Source organism: Motacilla alba, chromosome 4A (assembly GCF_015832195.1).
Source record: "Motacilla alba alba isolate MOTALB_02 chromosome 4A, Motacilla_alba_V1.0_pri, whole genome shotgun sequence".
NCBI classification, from domain to species: domain Eukaryota; kingdom Metazoa; phylum Chordata; class Aves; order Passeriformes; family Motacillidae; genus Motacilla; species Motacilla alba.
This window is the reverse complement of record NC_052045.1, coordinates 1,496,651-1,523,304: the sequence shown is the minus strand read 5'-3', so window position 1 is coordinate 1,523,304 and position 26,654 is coordinate 1,496,651. Positions and strand designations below refer to the sequence as shown.

Here is a 26,654-nt window from a genome sequence, read left to right as displayed (position 1 = left end):
TATGTGCACACATATGTTTATGTGTAAAAGATTGGTGGTTCCATCAACCTGCTGAGATTTTGTTTTTCTTTCTGCACAGCTGTGGCAATTTCTTGTAGAAAAAAAATTTAAAAAGGAACAAATTCAAGGCAGCTAAGAAATGTAAGACTTTACAGAAATCAGTGGCAACAGTAAGGGATAAACTAGAGAAAGCAGCATTTTCCACTGCTCGTGGAAGTGCCCATTCAGAAGTGGAGCTCAGGAACACTAAGGCAGCCTTGCAATAAAATCCAGGGAATTCAGGCTTCTTGTTAGCACTTCAAAATCTGCCTGGACTTTGTGCCACAGCCGAATTTCCTTATGCAAATGTTCACATATATGTTAATATGGTGCACCTGGCCTACTTATGGGCTGAGTAATTACACTGACACAACTGAGGAGAGCTTTCAAGTCAGGTATTTGCTTAATTTCGGCAACTGCTGAACCCGATTTGTACCTTCTACAAGTGACAGGGTTTTTTCATTTTAATGGAGTTTCCACTTGAATAAAGGGAACTGGACCTTCTGTGCACCCTGAAGAAACAGTGAAAAAATGTCCTTTAAGTGAATAGAAGAGTTCTGTAATAAATATCAACGCTTACAAACATTAAGTTTGCATCCAAATCAAAGTTTTACCCTTTGAATGAGTGGCACTGAATATTTGTCAGGCCTCTAGTGTGTGTGGCATCACAGTGCTTAGGACTGAGCAGGCTGCAGAGCCCTCTGCCATCTACTAATATCAGCAAATGTCGAATTTATTAGGCTATTTAGCTGTACTTGAGCCTAATGCCAGTCTGGTTGAAGTTTTTAAATCCGGGGAGTGTGAGAATAATTTAAAATTAATTTCCAGCTCTTTCAGGCAGAACCAAATATCACAGTGCAGGTCTCCACAACAGAAAAGAAAACTGTTTAAGTCCAGTTTAGGATCTTACAAATGACTTTTTTGTGGACAAAGTATTTTCTGGTAACAGTGGTTAGCCAGAGCAAGCTCCTGACTGAATTAAGTGTGACTGAGCCTAAGCACTTTAAAGTTTGAAAAAAAAATTAAAGAAAAAAAAAGGTTAGAAAACCTGATTAAGAAAGTTTCAAACCTGATTAAGAAAGTTTTAAGCCTGCTTCAGTAAAATAGGTCTTTTTGAATAAAAAGTTTTAAAATGCTGTACAAACAGCAGAAGATGTGGCAAATTTTCACAGATCCTATCTACAGACTGATAAGGTTTATAAGATTGCCCTGCTGCAGCAAATGACAGCCAAAATTTCCAAGTTTCTAAGCAGTGTGCTGCAAACCAGCTAAAAGCAATTATATAATGTAGATATGTATAATGCTGTAAATTTGGGTAGCATGGCACTGATCCAGACACAGAGCTCTGTTCCCATCTCAGCTAAACAGGTTACAAAATAAGCATTTCCTTGAATTTCCTTGGAAGTGTTCCACTGTCCCTCCACCCCTCTGAATGGGGGGTTTTCTGTGCCTGTGCTTAGGACATGAGGATTAATAGGAGTACTCTAAGGTGATGTCTTCTCCTCAGATAACCAATGCTAGGAAACCTGAAACCAAAAAACAGAGCCCCCTCTCCGGGAGCAGAAGCAGATTTCAAAGAGGAATGTGTTTTTGAAGTTTAATTTTCAGAGCAGAACGTTTTGTCCCACTGAGGAGCTGTGAGCAGCCCACAATGGCTTGTTCTCATGGCAGTGCTGCCAGGACAGGCTGGACAGGGGGATGTGGAAACCTCGGGAAGTTCAGCAAGGCTGGGAGAGCTGGGAATGTTCACCTGGGGAAGAGAAGGCTCCAGAGAGAGCTCAGAGACCTGCCAGGGGCTGAAGGGGCTCCAGGAGAGCTGCAGGGGGACTGGGGACAAGGATGGAGGGACAGGACACAGGGGATGGCTTCAAACTGACAGGTTTTGGAACACAAGCTGTGTGAAGAATGACTGAGGGAGCTGGGGGTGTTCAGCCTGGAGAAAAGGAGACTCAGAGGTGACCTTGTCACTCTCTGCAGCTTCCTGAAGGGTGGCTGTGCTCAGCTGGGGTCGGTCTCTTTCTCCAGGCAGCACTGACAGAACAAGAGGACGCAGTCTCAGGCTGCGCCAAGGGAGATCCAGGCTGGAATTGAGGAGGAAGTTTTCACAGAAAGAGTGGTCAAATACTGGAATCATCTGCCCAGGGAGGTGGTGGAGTCACCGTCCCTGGATGTGTTTAAAAACAGGCTGGATGTGGCACTGGGTGCCATGATCTCGTTGAGGTGTTGGAACATGGGTTGGATTCGATGATCTTAAAGGTCTCTTCCAACCTAGAAATTCTGTGATTGTGTGATTCTGTTTAGATTAAATATCAGGAAGGAATTCTTCCCTGGGAGGGTGGGCAGCCCTGGCACAGGGTGCCCAGAGCAGCTGGGGCTGCCCCTGGATCCCTGGCAGTGCCCAAGGCCAGGCTGGGATGGGGCTGGGAGCAGCCTGGGACAGTGGGAGGTGTCCCTGCCATGGCAGGGCAGGTGGAATGAGAGGATCTTTAAGGTCCCTTCCAACCCAAACCATTCTGTGGTTCTAAATGGCAGAAGACAAACTGCTGTTTGATTCCAACATGGGATTTTCCCCAAGTGCTTCTGGAATTTCTCTAGGTTTGTTTTGTGTTTTGCCAGTACCTCTACAGTGAGATCAGTGTAAACCCTCCAAAATCAGCACAGTAACCTGTGGAGGAGGAGGGAAATGATTTCCATTCAGGTCCTCTCTGCACACAGATGTAAGCATTAGAGAGGTGACTGAAAGGCAACTCTATTTACCGTGGCTTTATTTTAATCCTGTGGGAATTCATTAGCATCCCTGCCAAATGCCAGTGTTCAAATCCTGCTCTAAGAAAACAAACAAGAAAGGGAACAGAAACGATTTAGGAGAAGATATTTCCCCGGGTTATGCAAATGCAGCCAAGGAGACACTGCTTTGTGCTGGGTTTCCCTAATTCACTCTAGTAAAGATGTATTATATGGGTTCCCCTATTGAAAAATCATTTATCAGGATGACAGGTGAATAATGAATGTAATTCACCAATATTGCACCATCTCCTCATCGGGGATTAGAGGGAAGAGGAAGGAAGAAAACTGTTGTGGAGCTGTTTTAGGAAGGGCTTAGGTGAACTACACCTTTTTGTCTCCTTGTAAATTCAGTTTCAATGAGACAATGAGGACGGCTGCTGCTGTTAATAAAGGAAACAGTGGCCAGCAATTCAGTTCCTAAATTGCCCCTGATGAAGTGGTCATGCTTGCCTGAGTTTTCTGTGTTTGCAGTAAGCCACCAGCAGTGGTGGCTGCTCAGGGGTGCTCATATCCTGAATGCTGGATAGGAAAGCTATAAATAACTCTGGAAATGCTTTTCAACTGAAAAATACCATTTTCACTCATCCCTAACCCCTCTTTGAAAGTTTTACTTGTAAAGCTGGAAATCCTTATGACATAATGAATTGTTTGTTGTGTATATTGCTCAGGTAACATGAGCACATTTCATCTGCACTCAGAGGAAACAACCCAGGCAAATTGTGTTGAAAATTTGGTTTTCTCCAGAGCAATATGGAGGCGAACAGTGCTTCATCCTGGAACTCCTAGAAGTTTGCTTTCTCTTCTTCCTTGTGCTGGTCTGCAATGTTCACCTGCAGGTGTAAATGCCTCTGGTGTGGGAGCTGTGTTGGGATGTGCTCACCTGAAGTGAGAGATCTCATCCAGCTCTTCATCCTTGGGCTCTATGAACCCATGAGCTGTAGGGCTTCCAGGACATCCCTGGGTCTGCTCTGAAGTCTAAACCCTGCCTTATTCATTGCCACAGCATAAAACAAGATTCCTGTGAATTACAGATGGTCACCAAATTGACAATGCATTTGCTGAAGCATGAATTTCCAGCCCAATGAAGCTCTGCTCCCCCAGTGCTCAGGAGGCTCTGGGATAACTCAAAGTGACACGCAGGGGTGTGCAGGCGGGCACAGGATGCACACAGCATATGTTGGATCTTGCTTTCACAGGGAGCTGAAGGGAATTGAGAGAGAAAACATCATGATCTTAGCAAAAGATCTCCTTGGAACAAGCAAACCCCCTTGTCAGTGCCCAGAGCTGGCTGGAGATGCCATTTGAGTCTCTGTTCCTTGTGAGACACACCGTAATTCTGGCCACAAACACACTGGAGGCTCTGCAGCTGTCCCACCTCTACCTGTGACCACAGACTGAGACCAGACCTTCCCTTCCTGGCTGTGGCTCCTGCAGTTCTGCTCTGAGTAATGAAATTCTAGGCTTCTGATATGTTGCTTTAAGTTGCACAAGTGTGTGCTTACTCAATTTACAAATGTAAATTCACATTTACGTCGTGCATATGGAACTCGGAGGTTCTCAGTGGGCTGGAAATGAGAACATATGGCTCCTAAAGCCAGAGCAGGTAAGGGAATGTTTGACTTCCCAACATCAGAATAGCCTGCAAGTCCATTCATACAGTCACCACAGAAACCAGGATATCAGAAGTACCCCCGCTCTCATGTGTTTATATAAATACACATACACACCACTGGTGCTCCTTTAATATTAATGTGAACATATGTTTCACAGTTTTACATTCAGCTGTTTATTTTTGTTATTCCTCTGGAACATGCTTGGGCTCTGCTGAAAATTTGGTGCTTAGCTTTGCCATCTGGTTTTAATTGCCTGGTTTGTTGATAGGTATCACCAGGTTAATTTTCCAGGAGTTTTTTCCTTTTACACAGTCTTTGGTGTCAGGGCTGAGGTGTAAGGGTAGAAAGGGAATGAATCAGGTGCCTGGATCCAGCTGCAAACAGAACACAAGGAAATCAGAGAAAGTTGCCCAGTTCTCTATCTTATAATAACCTGTGATTCTTTAGAGTGACAAACTAACTCAAAGATCTTTCCTTTTTTCTAAAACTCAGAAGAAACATTTCCAATTTGGGTCTAACCTTCCATTGCCTCAAAACCATCTGGGCCAAAATCACCGAACAGTTTCTGAAACAGTCCAGAAAAGCAGCTTTCTGAAGGCTCCTTTTTGTTTTAGACACAGCATTATTAGGATTTCCCTGGGAGACCAGCAGCTCTCACCAAGATGTGAGAGACCCAAGCCCAGTTCTCAGGAGGATACAGTCACTGTCTGTCAAAATCCTTGACCAATTCCCCTCTTTGAACCAGCTGCAGAGTGGATTTTTAGGTGTATATTCCAACTACCCACTTAAAGAAGTTGTAATTTCAAATAGATTTTTCTGAATTTTTATAGCTGGAGCCAGCAATTACATTTGTATAAAATATTTAAATAATCTCCAAGCCAGAGAGGGAATAAGTCACTAAGTTGGTAACTCACCTAGGAAGATGGGGCAGGGAGCTCTCAGTCTCTTCTCCAGGCCTTAAAGATCCCTGCAGGGTGGAATAACTCGGTACAGGGTGATAAGGAAAGCATGCATCAATGGCCCACCTAGGGCAGCCTGTGCAGCAACAGTAAATGTGAGTAGATGTGAGCTCAGGTCAGCGCAGGCACAGCCTGCTCCCCTCACTGTGCAGGGTCACCCTCTGGGCTGAGGGCACAGGAAAGCCCTGCCACCAACAGCACTCTGATCAACATGTGATAACAAACTGGGATTTCCTTTCAAACAGGTGCTCCAAAGCTGGTTTTTCATTTAGGTTCTGATGGCAAGTTCGGACTGACTTAATTTCTTTTCATTTAAAATTCTCCTTTGACAGGATTCTTTTCCTTATTTGACTTTATCTGAACATTTGTTGCCCCTCCGGTTTATCTGTGAAATAGGAGCATAAAATCAGTTTACCCTTTGGAAAGAATGCCCTCAAGCTCACCTATTTTTAGGACAGCAAGTGAAGGCTGAAAATTTGGATGGGTATTGCCCTGATTACCAAAGAATCTATGTTCTTTGTGTCTGGTGGTTTTAATAAGAAAAATTTTAGGTAGGAAGAATGGAGTCTGTTCCTTCAGCTCAGCAGTGCTGTGGTGGTGAAGCCAGTAGAACTCCCTGCCTCTTTTTCATTTCCAATCACCATGTAGAATAGAGGAAAGAAGAGAAAACCAAACAAAATCATGGGGATGTTCTGATTCCTAATTGCTTTTCAATTATTTCCTAATAATAAATAACAAATAAGTGGCAATAACAAGATACACCTTGTGCTGGAACAAGCTTGGCATCATTTTAGCGCTCCAAAGCCAGGGAAAAGGGAAGGCTCCAGTCTCCCTGGAATTGCCAGGCCTTTGGATCATCTGGCAGAACGTGCAGGAGGAGAAGCACAGCTGGGGCTCTTTCTCTCAGGAGAATCCAGTGAAATACCCTGGTGTCAGACTCAGCTGGCTGAAAAAAGCTGCGTGCCCAGAGTTGTCTCCCAGTTGCCTGCAAAATGCCTTTTTTCATCTGTCTTGCACTAACTGGAATTAGTTCAGCATTTCGGATTGATTAATAAGTGTTTTAAGAATATTCAGGGCAAACGTCAGTCCCAAAGAAACACAGAGATGTCAGGAAAATTGCCATTGGAAATATCAGACAGAAGACCAAAAAAAGCTAAAGAACACCATGAAAAACTACAGTAGTTGCCATAATTTCTATTTTATTATTGGAACAACAAATGTTTTAAGCTTTCATTGAAACGATACAGAAAATATGGACTAAAAATTAACAGTAGCAGTTCAAATTTAAAATAAGAAGGGAAAAACTTGGCCTGTCTGACTGCTAGATAGCTTCTGTGGGGCCTGGTCTTGCAAATATGTGCACAAGGTTTAAACTTTTTGTTGGTGACTGGTACTGCTGAAAGCTAAGAGAAAGTCTAATTCAAAAAATCAGAGAAAAACCTGTTGGACTAATCTAGTTTATTTTTTTTAATTGGATTAACTTGATCTACTGTTTTGACTGGTAGATGTGCAGGTTTTCTAGGTGGTGAGAATTACCTCTAACAATCATGGTTTGTGAGTGTCGGGGTGTTAATCCCTTTAGCTCAGTGATGTGGAGATGGCACTGGCCATACTTCACAATGCAATAATGTACATTACATACTTGGCTGGCTGCAAAACCTCCAGGCCCCAAACTGTCACTCTTGTGATGCCTTAATCTGCCTTCCAATAATTCATAAATATTCAGTGTCTACGGATAGGCTTGGAGAACAAATGCTGTCTTATTCACAGTTACCAAATCTAATTCATACGACCAAAACCCGTAACTGCATACTTTAACCTAGTTATTCCACCAAAAATATGTTTGACTAGGTTGGTTGGTTGGTTGGTTGGTTGGTTGGTTGGTTGGTTGGTTGGTTGAATGGTTCCTTGGTTGGTTGGCTGGTTAGTTGGTTGGTTGGTTGGTTCCTTGGTTGGTTAGTTGCTTAGTTGGTTGAATGGTTCCTTGGTTGGTTACTTGGTTGGCTGGTTGGTTGGTTGGCTGGTTGGTTGGTTCCTTGGTTGGTTGGTTGGTTAGTTGGTTGAATGGTTCCTTGGTTGGTTGATTGCTTGGTTAGTTGGTTGAATGGTTGCTTGGTTGGTTAGTTGATTGGTTGGTTGGTTGAATGGTTGCTTGGTTGGTTAGTTGGTTGATTCCTTGGTTGGTTGGTTAGTTGGTTGAATGGTTGGTTATTGGTTAGTTGGTTGATTCCTTGGTTGGTTGGTTAGTTGGTTGAATGGTTGCTTGGTTGGTTAGTTGATTGGTTGGTTGAATGGTTGCTTGGTTGGTTAGCTGGTTGATTCCTTGGTTGGTTGGTTGGTTGGTTAGTTGGTTGAATGGTTGTTTGGTTGGTTAGTTGGTTGAATGGTTGCTTTGTTGGTTAGCTGGTTGATTTCTTAGTTAGCTGGTTGGTTCCTTGGTTGGTTGGTTGGTTGATTCCTTGGTTATTGGTTGGTTGGTTCCTTGGTTGGTTGGTTGGTTGGTTTTGGGGTTTTTGTGGCAGCTGTGTGTGTTTCTGCAACCACCCCTCACATTTTAGTCCACAGAGGAACCTCAAAAGTGCCGACACCCTCAAGTCTGTCAGATTCCTGCAGGTTTCCTGAGCAGCAGCTGGGCAGAGGACAGAGATGCTGTGTTCCCTGCAGGGGACAGAAATCTGTGCTTTCAGGCAGAGGATCTCCACAGGACAAGGCTGCCGAGAGCTGCCAGAGCTGCAGCCCTGCGCTGTGCAGAAAGGGTTAATTCAGAACCCACCAGAGATCAATCAATCCCAGCAGACACAAGCCTGGCTCCCGGCGTGTAGAACAACCTGTCACTTAGCTCTGTTTGGCTCCTGCGCTGCAATTTCCATCTCCAGCAATCAAAGCATGCATTAGAGTCATTATCAGTTCTGTTGCTTTCCTTGTACCTGATTCTCAAACCCTCGGAACAACGTCTTTTGTTCTATAATAAATTAATTGTCTTTGAATCTTCCATCATCGGCAGATGGATTTCTTTGTTTAAATATAAATATGAAGATGCTGATTTATTTGGATTCCCGAACACTGATTGTATGATAATTGCATCTTCTTGTGAATAATTGAATTATTTTCATATTATGTTAATCTCATTTCCCTTAAAGCCTGCCTGAAAATCAGACTGACTTATTTACATGTATAGGTGAATACTAATCCAGAAGGATCTATTTTTAGGCTGCAAAAAACTGTTTTCAAAGTTGTCCTTTCCTGATTGGTGGTGCTGGTAAAAGCTCTGCAAATGCAGCTGCAGGAAGTAACATTTTCCCAAAACAACAGCTCATGCTGGTTATGCTGCTGTAATTCTATCCTGCTGATACTTTATAAATAAATAAATAAAAAACCAGGAAAGGACTAAAAATGCAGATCAGGCTCACATTATACTACATATTGTGTAAAATATGTGCTTGAAGTTTCTGCTTATCCAAGAGGGTTTTTAGTAATCAATAGCCTTTGCTGGTGCTATCAATTTGTTGCATCCAAGTTATGGAATGTGTTGCAGGAATCCTCCATCAATTTCACAGGCAGAATCCTCTAATGGAAAAAAAAAAGGAAACACAATTCATGCTTGAAGCTGAAATTTTATTATTATCTCAATTGAAGTCTTAACTCTCTAAAAATATCATTTATTGTTTTGTGATGATTGTGCAGATTGTATGCTGTTAAAATAAGTACAAACAGTCCAGTACCTGCCACTTTACCTCTGGGTCCTGAGGTCAACAGCTTCACTTGTGGCAGGAGCACAGGGCACAGAAAATAAATGTGTCCTGGGAAAATTGGATATTGATACTTTCCTCTTTGGTATGGAAAATTCTGCATTGGTTCATTTCCCATATATTTATTATAATGCTCTAAAACTTGATGTTTCTTCTTTGGAATTCCACTTTACATCCAAAATTGCTGCACGAGGTTTGGGTTACATGCATTGGACTCCTGCTGTTCTCCTCTCTCTTATTCCTAAAACTGGCTGCAAGGCTACTCTGGCAAAATTTCATCCAGAATTTAAAACCTCCACAAGTTTTTTCATTTTTTGGAAAAAGATATCTGGGTGCAAACTCCTGTTGTATCAGTTATGCAACATTGATATGTTTTGACCAGAAAAATGAAAGCCCTTTCTCCAGCTGGAATCTCAGCACACAAGGATATTTTATATTGCTGAATTCCAGCAATGCTGATCACAATTACCACTCCCTGCTATTCCTCCTCAGAAAAAAATTGTATGAGAAGTGGAAATATGTTGCTGATTAATGCTTGTACTTGATCCTGTGAAGTGAAATCCATAGCATTTAACATCATTTTGAGGTCAGAATTTCTTCTGTAGAAAGAAATCTATAATAGAAGATTGATAGAGTAGAAATCTATAATAGAATATTATGGATTTGTATTCTATAGGAGTCTATACTGGACTTCTTCTATTATAGATTTCTATTCTATTAATAGAATTAATTAATTAATAGAATAGAAATCTATAATAGAAGATTGATAGAGTAGAAATCTATAATAGAATATTATGGGTTTCTATTCTATAGGAGTCTATATTGGACTTCTATTATAGATTTCTATTCTATTAAGAGAATTAATTAATTAATGTAATAGAAATCTATAATAGAAGAAGTCCAAAAGAGACTCCCATAGGAGTCTGACTGGTGGGAAGTGTGTTCCAAGCTCAGAGTGTCTGGAGCAGTGAAATATTTGAAAGGAGAAGGACGTGTGTTGGCATGGCAACACTGCTTAACTCATATTTGCCAAGGCCACTGTAATTACTTAGCTGAAGCTACAGGTCACAGGAAGAATGTTATCAGAACTAAAATTGTTCCATCTTGTCCTCAACTTCCAGGCCAGAGGTTTCTGGATAAATCAAGAAGTGCAGTTTGACTGGAGGAACTCGCTCTCCCTTGCCTTGGCCTCAGCACAATCTCATGTAAGTACCCTTTTGATCTGGTGTGTTCTCGGTGCAAATTGCAGATTATTTTGGTGCAAGTGTCTTCTCTTGTTTACAGGATGAAATGTCTGGATGTGAAAAGTGGATTGTTTACTTTTGAATGCGTTTCAGAAATTGCTACTCGATACCTGAGACCAACCCCGTGTGACAGCAGTTTTTAGAATATAAATCAGTGTATCAAAATCAAAAAGGGCTTAGGAGGGATCGTTCAGAACAGAGCACTGTCCTCTCCTGCATTTACACAGAAAGGTGGAAGGAATACCTGCTCATTTGGGGGTGGAAAGGATTTGAGGTAAACCTGGAAGGCGAGCAGAAGCTGGATTGCTGCAAGGCTTGTGCTCAGTCGTGGTTTAACTCATCTGAAAACCAAGAGCTCTGCTCTGCCCTCGTCACTGTTACAGCTCAAAATTGTTCTTGTCAGCACAGGGGTTTGATTTTTTTGATCAAAGTTGAAATTACCTGATACCATTAAAGGCAGTTCATTGAAGATAAAGGTTGAGAATTTGCTCTCACAGTTGTCATGTCTTTCAGCAGGAGAATTCAGGAGTTGTTAATATTTCTGCCTCTCCAAATCCATTTAACTTGTGTTCAAATCTTCATAGATTAAACAGTGATAATTAATTAAAATTCTAGTTTAAATAATTCAAATTCTAGTTGTTTAAACTTATTTTTTCATTTTTTTCTTTGATTTCCTGAAGTTGTGCACACGGTGTTGTAAAATTCCCCATGCAGAATTGCACATGTGGGCTACAACACCCGCTGTTCCTGATAAATGGCTTGTAAAAGAAAGGCATTATGGATTTTAATGGTATTTAAGCTTTATTTCTATTTTCTTCTTGGATTTATAATGTGCTTCTTCTATTGATCCATACCATTAATGCCGAGATATGCTACATTTATTTTCTGAGACTGATCGAGCTGAGTGTGGTTTGTTGGCATTAACTGGGATGGGCATAAGGAGAAGGATCTTTGAGCAGAAGGAACAGATCTTCCCAATGAAAAATTCCCAGGGAATATTTCTCTTACAGTATAGATTTTAGATACTAGTTTGAGTTACCAATAAAGATAGAGCCCAGAGGGAAAATTTTGCTTTGCTTCACACGGATGGATTCTCAGTTGGTAGAAAGAGGCTCCACTCCTTCCATTTCAATGGGCTTACACCACTTCACAGTGTCAATATGGGGGAAAAATATCACTTCCATCAGCCTTCCAGATAAATAATCCAGTAATTAATCTGAGTAGCATTCTCAAAATAAATATGCAGAAGAGTTCTTGTTGGAGTAGAATAACGGAATAGCAAGGTTGTCTGAGTTCACACCTTGCTGAGGCTACTAATTGAAATTGAAAAATCAAAACAATTTACAAGAAAGCAAAAGCAATTAGCAAAAGAATGTAACAACAGTGAAGTTTATCACTTGGAAATGATCGTATTTGTTCCTCAGAAATCTTTATGGATGAAATTTCCTTGGAGGTGTTTCTTTTTTAATTGACTCGTAGAGTTATCTATTAGTGTTTGGTGGTAATATTTAATTTTGCTCAATTTGCTTAAAATGAGGTCCCAGGGGTTTTGTCACAGGGCTGGGGTCAGCCCTGGCACTGCTGTTGATTGCCTGGAGATTCTGGGTCAGTTCCTGGAAAAATCTGGGCTTTTGGGCTTGTTTGTTTTCTCTTCTGGTCCCAAAATGTTTCGCTGTTTTCAGTATTTATGGCTCGATGTCTGTCTGACTGTCATCATTATCAAGACTTGTGGCTTCTTGCTATTGATATAAAAGATTTTCTTTTCACATTGGGATAATTTAAACCGGGAGAGGTTTGGGAGCAAGGCTGAATGAATGTTCCATAATGAAAGACTGCAGTTATCCCATCACAGTATGGGTGTCTCTCAGCACAGAGGGTCCAGCTGCCCTTTGGCTGGGCTATTTCCATGGATTGTTCCCTGCTAGAAGTGCCTTTTAAAGAAAGATCTAATCACTAATAACTCACTGGAACTCTCCTGTTTTGCTCTTCTTCTTGAGGCTGCAAATCTTATTTCAGAAGTCCAAGGTGCCTGTAACTTCCATTTTACATTCTATTATTTTAAAAAAAGGAAATTCCTCCTACTATTAATATTTAGCATTTAAAGTTTCATTGACTAAAGAGAACTCATTGACTCAAAGCACTTGGAAATCCCTTCTTACTCAGCTGTGATGCTGTCAGTTAATAGGTAAGAATTAAGTCTCCCTGACCCAGGACTTCCACTGGGTTGGACCCACTTTGCAGCTGATTCCCAACACAGGAGGATGAGAATACAGGGTTTGGACTGCACCTTGGCATTTCAAAGATCCAAGTCTTGGTAGCAAAGAATTAAATCTGGAGTTCATGGGGTGCAGAGCTTAAATTCCCCTGCTGCTGTATTTTATTTTTTTTTTGGGTCTAAACGTATCTCCTATTTGCTTTGTGTCAGTGAGAGGGAGAGAGTGGCCTCTCCTGGGAGGTGGGATGTAAAGGTTTGGACCTTTTTCAGTAAGGCAGAGCTCAAAATTAGGCCTGTGGGTGTTTCAAACTGTCTCTGACCCCCACAGCTGCACAGCTTCTGCCAGCATTTCCCTGGGTCTGTGTCCCGTCAGCTCATTTCTCCAGAGCTCCTCTCTGGCACAATTGTGCATTCCTTCCTCGTGCCCAGGGGCAGGACCTGAGGCTCCATCTCCTGGGGCTGATCCACCTGTGGGTCCCAGCCAGTGCTGGGCGTTTTTAATCCTGCTCTGAGGATTAATGAATGAATGAATGAATTAATTGCTCCTGCTCTGAGGGGAGCCTTGTGCCCTGTGAAGGGCTGTGCACACCTCAGCCCTGCCCAGGGCTCCAGTTCCCAGGCACTGCACTGAAAGCTGGGGATGCAGCAGTGAATAATTGCAGTGTTTGTGCCCTTTAGCTGCCATTTGGTCGTCCTGTGCCTTCATTGTCAAAAAAGTTGATATTTTCCAACTCGGCATTAAATACCACGATGTGTTTGGTACCAGGATAATTCTGCCACTGTAAATTTATTATCCACACTGTGATGAACTCAGCTGAACTTTTATTCACCATCCTGATTGTGATCTTTTAAAAGAAACCACTTCAAGCTGCAATAGGTACAAAGAAGAGCTATTAATATGATTAGGAAATAAGTGAGGATGCAATTTTCTTCTAAGAAATTTTCTTGTTCACGTCCCAGTTCCTTGCACATACCAGAGAAGCTTCAAGTGTTTTAAATGTGTATTTTCTTTCTGACACAGAGATGAGATTACTGTAACAGATTTGCATTTTTTTTTCTCCTACAATGCCTTTTATACCTGCTTTTACTTATCTCACAGTAGCCCTGGTAGGCTACAGAGCAGTGTGGGACAGGTGTGACATCTCCTACAATAACTGCACTCCCACACAAGTCATTTTGGGGTGTGCAAAACTTGTTCCCCTTATTACTTCATCTGAATCAATACTGTAATCTGTTTTCTTTGAGAGACGAAGGGCATAATCCTGGTTATTGTACTGTGTGGGCAATTTATCCAGTGATTTAATAAATATCACACCAAATCAAATTTGATGCAAAGGTAGAATTCAAAGTTGACATGGTTATTGAATATATACCTCCATGTCAAGTGGAATGAGATTTGCCTGAGATGAAACCAGGAGGCAGCTCTGTGGGCAGTGAGAATTTGTGAGAATTTCAGGGGGAGACAAAAGCATTTTTCACCTCTTAACGTGGCCTGCCCTTTGGAAGAATCTGGAGAGCCTTTGGAAAGGTCTCTTTGTGGAGAAACTAGAAAAGGTTTAGTCAGATCTCCTGGGGCAAAGTGAACGGATTGCAACCAGGAAATGCCACAATTGTCCTGTGACTCCCAGGGAAACTGCCAAGGGCTTCTGTGATCTCTGTTTCTATGAATGGGGGTTTGGAGTAATAACTGCATTAATTCATACGTGCTAGAGATAATTATGGCATAGATAGGAGGCAAAGAAAAGGTTTTATCCCTACTGCCCAATGAGTGGGAGCCATGAAATGATGAAGATCATGAATTCCCAGTTTGTAGTGAAACCGTTGGGAATTTCTCCCCGCTGTGTGTTCTGTGTCTGAGCCTGGGGCAGCTGCTGGGCAGGGAAGGGAGAGCTGAGCAGTGTCCAGAGTCGCTCAGCTTGGGGATCAGCAGCTGCCTGATGGCTCAAGTGGCCAGTGGGGAGCAGGGAACATTTTCTGCCTGCAGATTTACTGCAGGGATTTCACTGGCCCAGGGGGTTCTCCCCGCTGAAGTCTCTATTGACACAAGATTTCTGTGGGTAAATGCTCATTTCTGTTTATTTAACCACCAGTAATGGAATTAATCACAGGTAAAATCATTATGTTTCTTCTTTCTGATGTAAGGTTCAGTAAACAATTGTGTTTTCTTTTTGTTTGATTTTAAAGAAACCTTGCAAAGTGCATCCTAAAGAAAAAAACCCATTTTCCATCATGATTAATCCACTATTTGCTCCTAGCTGACACTAACCAAAATTTGGCTTCTGTGGCTGATAGCAAGCAGAAAAGAAATGTCTACTCTGAGTCAGAGTGAAAACAATTTTGAGGAAATGAGGTTTTGGCAGGGAACATTCATGTCATGCCTTCCTGGTGAAGTCTTAATAAGAATCTTTTTTTGGAGGCAAGCAAGTGGGACAGTGGCCTGGGCTGGCACACTGGGGCATCCAAAATGCCCTGAGGGAAAATACCAGCCTTGGTGTCAATACTCACATGAAGAACAGATGCATCTTTAGAATCTCTCTATGTTAATCACACTCTTTCTCTCTGCTTCAGGTTTTTATTTTAAAACCTGGGTTTTTTTAAAATAAGTCATTCTAAGGGCAACTCTTTCCAGGCTCACTGTGTTACATAATATATTGTGGGCTTGGCTCTCACAGCTCCAATCTGAACTTGGGCAGCTCTTAGGAAAAATCAAATTTCTCCCCTCGTCTTAGGAAGTCTCCTGTCCCTCTTTCCTGCTCAGCTGTCCATATTTCATGCCCCTTAGTCTGTCATTATGATATAACTTGCATTTTTCTTAATTTGTCCTCAAAATAAATTTAATTTATTTTTCTTCATTTTTATTTTTACCTCAAAAGCTCTCGGGTTTTGGGTTTTTTTGTTTTGTTTTTTTTTTTTTTGGTTTGTTTTGGTGTTTGGTTTTTTTTGCATAAATTTGTAAATTAACTTTTACTAACAAAAAGAAAAATCCCCCCCGATGTTTTGTTTCCTTGGCTGAGCAGGATCAGGTGGGACAAGGGGAGGGAGCAATGAGGGCCGTGCTCAGCTGAAGTGACAAATGCAAATCCTTCTGTTACCTTGCATTAGAAAGGGCTCCCCTGAAGGGTAACTCGAGCAGTGGCTGCATTACAGTGTCAGCTGCAAAACCTTTAATGGAGAGAAATTGCCTCAACTAATCTATTTGTCACTAGGGAGGGGAAGTAGAAAACTATATATAACTGAGGAGCTGAAAGGTTTTGCCCTTCTCCAAAAGAATAAAATAATATAGCACTGAATAATGGGTTTGATTCCAGTTTTAAATTAGAAATCCAATTTGTTCTTATGAGCTCCCTACTCCATTTCTGACTACTCTCTCAATTCTGCTGGGTGACATTGGGAGATAAAGCAGAATTTACAAGATTGAAATAGGTAAATTTTTCTTAGAGGTAGACTGAAACATGTCCAGAATGATGTATTATAAATTGTATTGCATTTATTAATAAATGCCAAGTATCCTCAGATAAGATAATTAAGTTTTATGCTTGGAGATGTGTTAAATGTAGATGCCAAATCAATTCTTTTCATAATTAGTGTTACCTGTTGTAGGAGCTGAAAAATGGGATTTTTGAACCTATCTGAATGCAGTGTTGTGCCACGGCCATATGAACACATGCAGAGGAACCAGAACTGGCAGGGGGAACGTGCTGTTAGAATGGGTGATTTATATCATTTGGAAGCACTCTCAGAGGATGCTCTCCTGTAGAAATGCTATTTGATAATTTCTCTCTGTTTAGGCTGGGATTTGTCTCTGTGTTGGGTGCTCATCGCGCCCCGGGGTGGGAGGGATGGAATGACTCAGGGCACAATTGAGGTTATGAAAAACTCTGCCGAATGGCACTTCCACAGCTTAACTTTAATGGAGCACAGATCTTCTCAGCAGTGAGGTAAGTCACATTTATTACCTTCTCCTGAAGTGATTTTTAAAGGAAAAAAGTTCAGGAAGAGTCCAGGTTCCACCTCTCTATTCTGAGAATCCCATTTGCACTCGGAGAAGTAAAACCTTGGGTGGTGGCTGGAAAGCCAGGTGCCAACATCAGACTGGCAGCAAAACGTGTTTGCTACAGGAACATTCATTGCTTCGATGAAAATGGAAGTGTTTACAGGGAATATCCCAGGGGAATTGTATCTTTTAACTTTTCAGTTAGCAGTACTCTCTTGCTCACAGGACTTCAGAGTCCTTCATTTCCTGCTGTCCATAAATCACACTCTTGCATTTGGTAACACAAATTAATGGATTCCTGTCTCTCCTCTGCCTCACACAACCTTCACCCTCTTCTCATTGACTACAATTCCCACTTGGAAAAAAAAACATCATTTCAAAATATGAATGCCATGGAGATACAACTGAGTCTGAGCTATTTCTTATAAAAAACTTCACCATTTCTTGAGGCTGTAGTGTTGTATATTATGGTGTAGAGGACACTGCTGCAGGGACAGCAGTGAAAACACGGGGACAATGACAGGACCACAACCAGTGGGGTCCCTGTGAGCATTTTCCTAATCTCCAGCCTTCAGTTCTTGAGGCATTTCCTGAGCCAGAGCTGAGCTTTTCTAAATTTCTGGATGAAAAAAATTAAGTTTAAATTTAAATATTTGCTTCCCTGAATGGAAACTGTTTTGATATTAATTGTCACCGAAGGATTTTCCAGGTGCATTCAATGACAGAGCCCACATTTCATCTTCCACAGGACACAGAGTGTACATGAAATTGCAGAATGTTATAGCTCAACAGGAGATTAGTTTAAGAGCCGAGGTGAACTGAGGGCGTGTGATGAGAACGTCTCCATGTTTTTATTTAAAACGTGTTTTGTCTAATAGCACAGTCCGCACTCCAGTGCCTGGGAAGGGAAGGGTGCCGTTCCCAGGGTATGGAAAAGAGGAGGGAATTCCTGGCTGATTCAGGATGTGTCTGCAAGGCCAGGGACAGACAGGTGCAGAAGTGTCTGGAGAGAATTAATTCAGGGCCTTAGCAAAAGGCTATTGACTTTCTTTCTCTTGATGTAAGAGCACCTACACTGAATTGTTCCTCATCTCCTCCTCAGTGAGAAGTCAGCAAACCCTTAGAGCACTGAGAGTGGGTGAGTCAGGAGCGGGAGGTGATGGATTCACCCTTCAGCCAGGGCAGGAGTGAAGGGTTCCTGCAGAGAGCAGCCAGAGCCCCGGCTCTCCCCTGAGCACTGAGCGCAGGCTGAGCCCCACTGCCCTTGCAGGGGGACCAGCAGCTCCTGCCAGCTTTGCCCTGCCTCTCCAGGGCTTTGCCAGCTCCCCTGCCCGCTGGCACCAGCCTGGAGGCTGCCAGAGGGCACACGCTGCCGCGAGGAAAAGCTCTTCACTGATGGAATTACCCTTTTTCCAAGAGGGAATTACCCTTTTCCCAAGAGGGAGTTGGATGAAGTCCCACATGCCCAGCCAGAATGCTGCTCCCTGTGGCACCTTCCCCTCCAGAGACATTTGGCACTCCCCAGAAGGATTTGCATTCATGGAATCCCAGAATTCCAGAATCCCAGGCTGGAACCTCCCCCAGTGCCAGCCCCTGCCACGGGCAGTGCATCCTGGTGGCTTTGGAGAGTTCCCCACCAGTGCCTTTGCTCCTGCAGGTGAATTGTCCTCTTTGCCCACTTCCATCACCCGTGGGTGAATTCTCCTGCTAACATCCCTAATTACATCCTTGCTAATATCTGCTGTGCTTAGATATGTCCCTCATGTAAATTATTAGCCTTTAAGAGCTGGCAACGTTAGCATATTGTTGCTGTAGGCTAAGTGTAATTCTTTTAATCTTGATGGTAATTTCCTGGTTAAATATTTTAAATAAATACATTTAAATAAATAACTTTGTACAAGGAATATTAATCATATTTTTAGCAGTGTATTTGGATATTTGGTTATTTCTGACTCTCTAGTTTTTAACTTTCATATTTGGAGTCTAATTTGGCAGAGAAGATTGTGCCCTGCTAGCAGTCTTGTGTCTTGATCAGCATGTTGGGTTTCTGTTGCTGTCAGTGCACAGAGTGGAAAATGAGGGGGGTTTGGATTTCTGTTCTTCTCCGTGATCATCTGTAGCACTGGGGGATGACAGGGGCCTTTCCACTGTTCTCTGCTTTCAGGATATTTTAACACACAGAACTGGGGCAGGAAGGCAGGGTTCATGCCAGTGCCTTTCACCCGTGGAAAATAAAGGTGAACAGCTAGTTGTGGCTGAGATATTATTTACATCCTTCTGAACGGCAGTTGTAGCACAAATGCTTTTATTATATCCAGGACATTCCTGAAACAAAGGGATTTCATCTCAGTTTATGCCAGCAGTCACAGAAACTTGTTTTGATGATTCTTGGCACACTTCCATTGATTTCAGTGCAGGGCAAAGAAAACCAAACAGGCTTTCAGCAAAGAGCCAGCTCGAGTGGATGATTGATTTCTCACAGACAATGACAATAATCGGCTTTTAAATAGTCAGGAGACAACCAAGGGATGGAATCTGAGTTTAATTGTATTTTTGGCATGGAGGATTTCATAAAGGGTGGAGTGAGGAGTTACGAGTGAGGGGATTTCATTTTAATTTGGGTTTTTGGTGCTGGGATTGCTTCTCCTGTTCCCTCCACGAGCTCCTCACGGTTTCAGGGTTGACCTAACTGTGAAGTTTTTCCTGCTTGGAGAGGTTTCCTATGCAGAAATGGCTTCTTTATATTTTAGACTTCTAAGGAAAAAATACTAAAAGCCTCGGAATTTCCTTGGAGAATTCCTGGACATTTGCTCCTTTGTACCCCACCTTTGGGAGCCCTGGTTCTGTTTGAGTCTCACCACAGCCCAGGGTCGTGTGGAGTCACAGTAAAATCTGGGTTTGTTTTTGTTTCCAAAACATTTGTGCTGTTTTTCCTCATTTTAGTGCTCTCCTCATGAAACCTGGTGCAGCTCAGGTTGCTACAAATGAGTTAAACTGGGACACCATGGAGATAATTTCTTTTTATGGTACCGTTGCCCAGATATGGAACAGCTCAATAGTTTAAGCTTTATTTTTTCACATAACAAAATGCTAAATTTCCCTGAATGTCACCAAAAAAACAAAAAAACCCCAAAAAACAACCCTCCTACTGGAGGAATTGAACACATCCATTGCATATTTTTATAGATTCCATAGCATTTTGTTATTTCCTCTGGCTTAATTTTATGTCTTTTTCATCTTTCTGTCCTATTTTTCTGGCTTCTCTTTTTGCCCTGTCTCTGTAATAATGCAATTGGAATTTCCAGTACCCTCCCAATGAGTGCTTCAGAAAAACCCCACACTTTGTCAGGTCATAACGGAAGCTCTTTAAAAGTTAATTTTAGAAAACCAATTTGTTCCAATCAGTTCTGTACAGATGACAATTCCCTTGGCTCTGGGTCTGTTTTACAAATATTCACAAATTACCAGCGCTGAGAGTTTTCAGATAATATTTGTTCTCTTTGCCCTGTTCCTGCTGCACGGACAGCCTGAATTTTCCCGTTGGGGGAGGTTTTCTTTGTGATAACTCCACAAGCCAGCTGAAAGCTCCCCGGTGCCAGAGCAGAGGATAGAACACACTTGGAGTGAGGAGCAGAGCAGGAGCCTTCCAGGAGCTGTGCAGAACAGCTGGAGAAGGTTTGCACGGCGTTCCACTCCGAGCCGTGGGTGCCTTCCAGCAGCCAAGTGCTGCCTCCCAGCTCTGCTCTCAGTTTGCAGTTCAGCCAAGGGGAGCGAGCCAGCAATGCTGCTGCTGCTGCTGCTGCTGCTTAGGGAACCTCGAGTGTCGAGCAGGGCAGAGAAACGAGCTGGCAGAAACACCTCACTCAGGAGAAAAACAAGAGGGACAACTTCAAAACAGCGGGGAACTTCAAACCTGTTGAGCCCGAGCCTGGCACAGCTCCAGGGGAGAATAATACCAATTATATAATCATATAATTATGAATTATATATATATTATATATTATTATATAATATATTATATATTATATATTATATTATATATATATGTATATATATTATATACACACATATATATATGTGTGTGTGTATATATATATATGTATATATATACATATACAAAAATTATATATATATAAAATTACATATTGTACAATATTATATAATATTTATATTATATATATAATAATATTATATATTATATATTATAATATTATATATAATAATATTATATATTACACAATATATAATTATATATAATAATATTATATAATGAATATATAATAATATTATATATTACATAATTATATAGTATTATTTATGAGAGGACATTCCTGTGCCACTGGGATTGACTCCTGGGGAGATGCCAGGGGAAATCCTGGAGTTCTCAGACCTTGCCCAGCAGATTCTGTGCAGAGAGAAGCCAACCTGGGCTGCAAAATCCCCTCCTAGAGAAGGGGTGGAGCTGTTCTCCTTCCACAGCAGCACCCTGGGTCTTATTTATCTGATTATTGGATTTTTTTTTGGCATTTCAAAGGGTCTGTGCCATGCTGTCATCTTGTCCTGGCTGGCACCTGCTCTGCCAGGGTCCAGCTACACCAGAGCTCAGAGAGAAACTGCTGCTGGAAATGAAATAGGGAATTGTTCTGGAAAGGGAATTGTTATTAAATAGGGAATTGTCATGGAAAGAGAATTGTTATTAAATAGGGAATTGTCATGGAAAGGGAACTGTTATTAAATAGGGAATTGTCAGGAAAAGATAATTGTTACTAAATAGGTAATTGTTACGAAACAGATAATTGTAATTAAATACGTACTACCAGAAATGCAGGCTCGTGCTGCTGTTTGACAGGGTTCTGGGCACTCCAGCAGTAATTAGCTGCTGTCATTAGGCTGCTGCCTCTTGCCAGTCTGACAGCAGAAATGCAGCAGTTCAGAATACGGTGACATCAAAAAAAGCACTTGGGTACAGCATTATTCAGTTTTAAAAATGGGTTTTGGTAAAGCACATTTAAACCCACCCAAGCCATATCTGCAGAGGTGATTTAAAGTCTGTATGAGTCTTTTTCCATTTATTTTTCATGAGACAGGCAAAGTGGATAAATTATCTTCAAATTGGGATTTAGTTGTCTAAGTAACTTGTTACTTACTCAAACTTTTAATTAACTAAACTGTTCTCTTTATAATTCATATTGAGCAATTTCCTGCAGCAGTATTTTACAGGTGAAAATCCATGGGTTGCTGATTTACTGAATGAGAAATAAAATATGAAGAGAATGACTTGTAAAGAGATTTAAATTTATTGTTTTTTCATTTCACTTGAGGATGCCCTTATTTTTTGTCTGTGCAATTCCATTTTTTTTCCTAAAAGCATTATTTTATGAAAAAAATGACATATACACCATCACTTTCTTAAGCTGTAAAGTTATTTTAAAGAATTTCAGGATATTCCACGTGGAACAAAAATCTACTCAAGCACCAGTTTTAAAGGTTTTATTAGGATGCAAAAAAGAAATATTTTAGTAAAAAATAGTACTAATGTTAAAAAAATCCAGAAGGAAACCCTTGAAAGAGCAAAAGTTTGAAGAAGTCTAATAATGTTCCAAAAAGAAATGCTGGTTCTTTGAAGGGGAATATCAAAGCATCTCTTCTGGTGATAACCTGTATTTTCCTCTTATTTGTTTCATCATTACAGATTTTCTAATGTATTTTCTAATGCATTTCTCCTGCATGACATTGCATTCTGAGCATGGTTTATATTTCCAGCAGAACCTGAACGTTTTCTCTGAAGTGGCTTTTGAGATCCACCTGAATTTCCCTCGTTCTTGTGGCACTCAAAAGGAATGAACACAAGCCTCCATGAACAGGGGAATTTCCCTCACATTGCTATCAATTCGATATCCCTTTTGTTTCACAGAGTGTTATTAAATGGTCAGCCTTCTGTCATTCCAGTAAGAGAGAATTATTCATTCTTGCCACCCAACGCTGCCAATTTAACCCTTCCTCAGCTCCCTCACCAACTCACCCTCAGGGCACAGCTAGCTGGATTCTTTGGGGGTTTCCTTTTCCAAGCTCTGACATTTCTTTCTGTAATTTAGTTTAGGCTGCCTCCAGTTCCTTACCACTTTGTAAATGTCAGATTTGCAAAATGCACACAGAGCTTTATAGAAATGTGAGCAATTTGAGTTTGTGTCACCTCATAATTCTACCATTCTCACACACTTCACTCTTTGGGCTTTCCTCCTGTCTGAATTCCAGCCCTGCTCGTGTTCCCATTTCTCCTTGCATCTTCTATTTGCTGACTCTAAATTTTAGAGATATATATATATATATATATATATATATATGAATTTAATATATATATATAAAATTCATATATATATAATTCAGATGTATATTTTTATATATACATATATATGTGTATATATATAAAAATATATATCTATATATGTATAAATATCTATATTTAATAGATGCATTTTCCCAGACACCTCTCGTTGTCCCATTTAACATGAAACCAGAGGAGAATTTGGGTGAGAAGGAATCCCCAGAGGTCTCAGGAACAGCCCAAACCTGCACCGCAGAGTCCACGAGGAGAAACACAAAATCTTTTGTTTCTTGTGGAAAAGATGATTTTTGGCAAGAGGGAAATTTAGATTAATCACATTAATCTCGTAATAGTGCTACCTGGAGACTTCAAATTAGGGATTAATTGAAATAGTTTTTGATATATTACTTAATTTAGAGTTGGAAAATCAGGGAAATTGGACATTATTATGATAAAGAAATAGTAAATAAAACATTGTTCTGTGTCAATTAAAAGGCTATGTAACAATTTTAGCTGCTAATAATGAACCATAATGCAAATGGAGTAGACTTTTAAAAATTATTCTCCAAATTCCCTCTGTACCAACTGAAGAACAGATAATGGCAACATCAAATATATTTTCCTTCTATTTTTCTTAATGCATTTACTACTGTAATGTCTGAACATTTACACATTTAGACATAATAAATAACTTTAATTTCATAGAAAGATGGAGCTTCCACTTCAAGGTGGCATTTTTTAAGCAAATAAATGCAATAGATTTTTGTGCTTGCTTTCCTATCTAAGTGCCTCTTTATCTATTAAAGACTTGACGTGCCATTTGCTGCTAAGTTATTGATAATTGTATAGACATTTTTATAATGACACAGAACAAAACACGATTGTGCAGAGTCTGCAAGGGGCTGCTGCAACATAAAACATATAATGAGCTAATGGATTCAAATTAATCACTGAATTAGGGAGGGAAAAATAAAGAGACTGGCAAGAAGATGCCATAAAAGTGTTCCCTTCGGTGCTGCAAAGGCTGTGGAGGAAGGAGCACCAATTTTCAGATGTTCCTGTGCTTTGTGTTTGTTTCTTCTTTGGGGACTTTTGTATTTCTGCAGGAGTTTTGCTCTGGCCCCACTCTGTGTTCAGAGAGAACACGTTTCAGACAGCACAAATTCTGAGCAGCAGTCAGTGGGGTTCAAAAAGGGAGGAGATGCCAAGGTGTAAATAGATGTCATGGTGTAAACAGATGTAAAGATGTAAACAGATGTAAAGATGTAAAGGGAATATATGGGAAGGGAATAGATGTGGGGTGTGCAGATTTTCTTTCACAATTAACTGAGTATAACCACTCTAAGTGTATTTGTTTAGCTGTAGACTTCAGAGTAGATTGGTTTATTCTGAAATGCCAGAGTTACTGTTGATGTATCAGGAGAGTGGGTTGGACAGAAAACTGAGTCCAAGCTGCTGCTGTCTGTGACATGGAGGAAACAGGATGGATTTTGGTGCTGTGCCCCACCAGCAGACACATTTTATTCCTGTTGTCACCCACCTCTGCATTTCAATAATTGTGACTAGGGAGGCAGAAAAATGTTGATTTTCCTATTGCTTTCTGAGCTTTCAAATTCCTTTTGCCCCGGGCAAAAATTTCTTCTCCTTAGTTTCTGGTTAATACAAGGTGCTAACAAAACTCCAGGGAATAAAGTGAGTTGGGGGGTCATGGAATTAAAGCTCCCCCAAAAGCACCCCAAAGCTGTTTGGGGCTTTCCCAGTGACTCCTGATGTCCTGATTCCCCTGTCAGCCCACCCAGAGCAGCTTGGGCCAGGGACTGAGATCCTGAAATCATTCCCAAATCCAAACTCCAGCGCCTTTCACTGGAGCTGCAAGGAAAGGCCTACAGCTTGATTAAACCTCTGCAGGATTATATTTCAAGTCCACAGCTCTGAAAGTTGAGTAATAATATAATCAGTAATTAAACATGTGAATTAAAAGGTGAACCTCACACAGTGGGCTGAGTCTGTTCAGGTTTTGCAGATTGTTTGAAAAGGAAAGGTCATTTATTAGCAAGCTCTTTTTTCCTCTGTTAGGTTTCAAAAATCAAATACCAGCCTAAGAAAAGGATCATTTTATAGCTCACTTCTGGAATGAAAACTGCCATTTCCAGCTGGATGTGAAATGATTTCAGGAGTGAGTGCAGTCACACTTAGTCCTCTCCATGGGCATTCACTGCAGGTTGGAGTGTCTAGAAAAATGTTTATGGTGATAAAGGGAAATAAATGCCATGTCCTACAATTGTAATTGTTCATCCATATAAGATATAGTAATGGGAACACTATGGGATGAAAATTGCATCTTCATTATGAAAATCTTGAGGGCACCAAAAAGAAGAGAGCATTTTGAAAATATGATATCCTCTGGATTGCTGCAGTGTGTTTGACTCTACAGTGGCACAGCGTAAGGGTCTGAAAATTTGATGTGGTTCCTTAAAACTGATTGTTTGGGGATATTTTCCCCTCTTTTCTTCCCCCCAGTACCTGTATGGGATTTTTTTGCAGGAAAGGCAATAGCTGGGGGGGAACTCAAGGTGCTGTCTCACAGGTCCTGGTTGGTTGCTGTGACCTGCACGGGGTGTTTTTCTAGGGATATCACAACAAATCCCCACTTAGGGCTGTGTTAACCTTGACCTTGTCTTTTCCCAGGGTGAATTCCTTCAGTGGCACAGGGGAGAGCTGTGGGCATGAATTGGGAATACCAATGGAATGCTGGGATCTTTGCCAACAGAAACTCTGTCAAAGTCTCCTTGTGACAATTCCTTGTATTTGGTGTTTCCCTGATGAGTGAGATCTCTATTACACTGAAATTCTCTCCTCATGTTCACACCCATGTGTATCACAAATACCAGAGGGGCACAAGGCATTAAGAGGTTCTACTTTTCACCTTTGTATTTATATGAATGGAGGACACTTTCTAAAGCCAAATTTTGCTGAGAACGAATCCAGCAACAAAGGCTTTCTGTGTCTGAAAAGAATTCCTGTAACTTGAAAATGCTCAGTCTGTTACAAAAGACACAGAAAAGTTCCATATGAATAAATTCCAAATTTAGGAAGTGTTGTGACAGCTGAAGTCCAAGGGAATATGGTGACTTTTTATTTTGCTTGAATTTTTGTTGTGGTTTAACCCCACCTGGCAACAGCCTTGCAGGATCTTCTTCCCTGGGAATTTGGGAAGCTTTGCTTTGCACATCAGTGATTCTGTGTGAGGTGATTGCACTGTGTGACCAAATTGCTCATATTCACTGAGTAATCCAGGTAGATCATTATATTCTCTGCTGAAATCGTAGCTTGGAATTAAGTTAACAACCCTTTATTCAGAACTCCCTCTGCCAAATGCACAAAGTCAACTTGGCACTGGAGACAGCAAACATTATGACTGGGTGTCGTGGAAATTTGGCTGCAGAGCAGAGAGGTTCCTGCAGCTCAGCTTCACAGCTCAGGCCAGGAGCTGCAGCTGGAAAACTGAAAACCTGCTCCTGGTTTGGTGAGATGATCTGAAATCCCCCCCTCAGAATGTTTGATGCCCAAGCCACGAGAACCCAGTCTTCCAACCGTTTATCAACTAGGAATTTAATTAATCTTTAATAAGTTCTTAATAAGGTGATGGCTCAGAACATCTGGCAGTTAATTGGATCTATGACTTCTGTGTATTTAAAATAACTTCTAATGTGATTTCTTATTCCACAT

General features: G+C 41.1%; 1 long non-coding RNA gene across 1 annotated transcript in view; it reads left to right on the top strand.

Annotated features, from left to right (window-relative positions):
• Window positions 1-10,274: 10,274 nt before the first annotated feature.
• LOC119695107 overlaps window positions 10,275-26,654 on the top strand; it is a 30,738-nt gene continuing 14,358 nt past the window's right edge. Inside the window, exon 1 of the long non-coding RNA XR_005255057.1 lies at window positions 10,275-10,352. This is a non-coding gene — a long non-coding RNA (uncharacterized LOC119695107). The remainder of the gene's footprint in view (window positions 10,353-26,654) is intronic.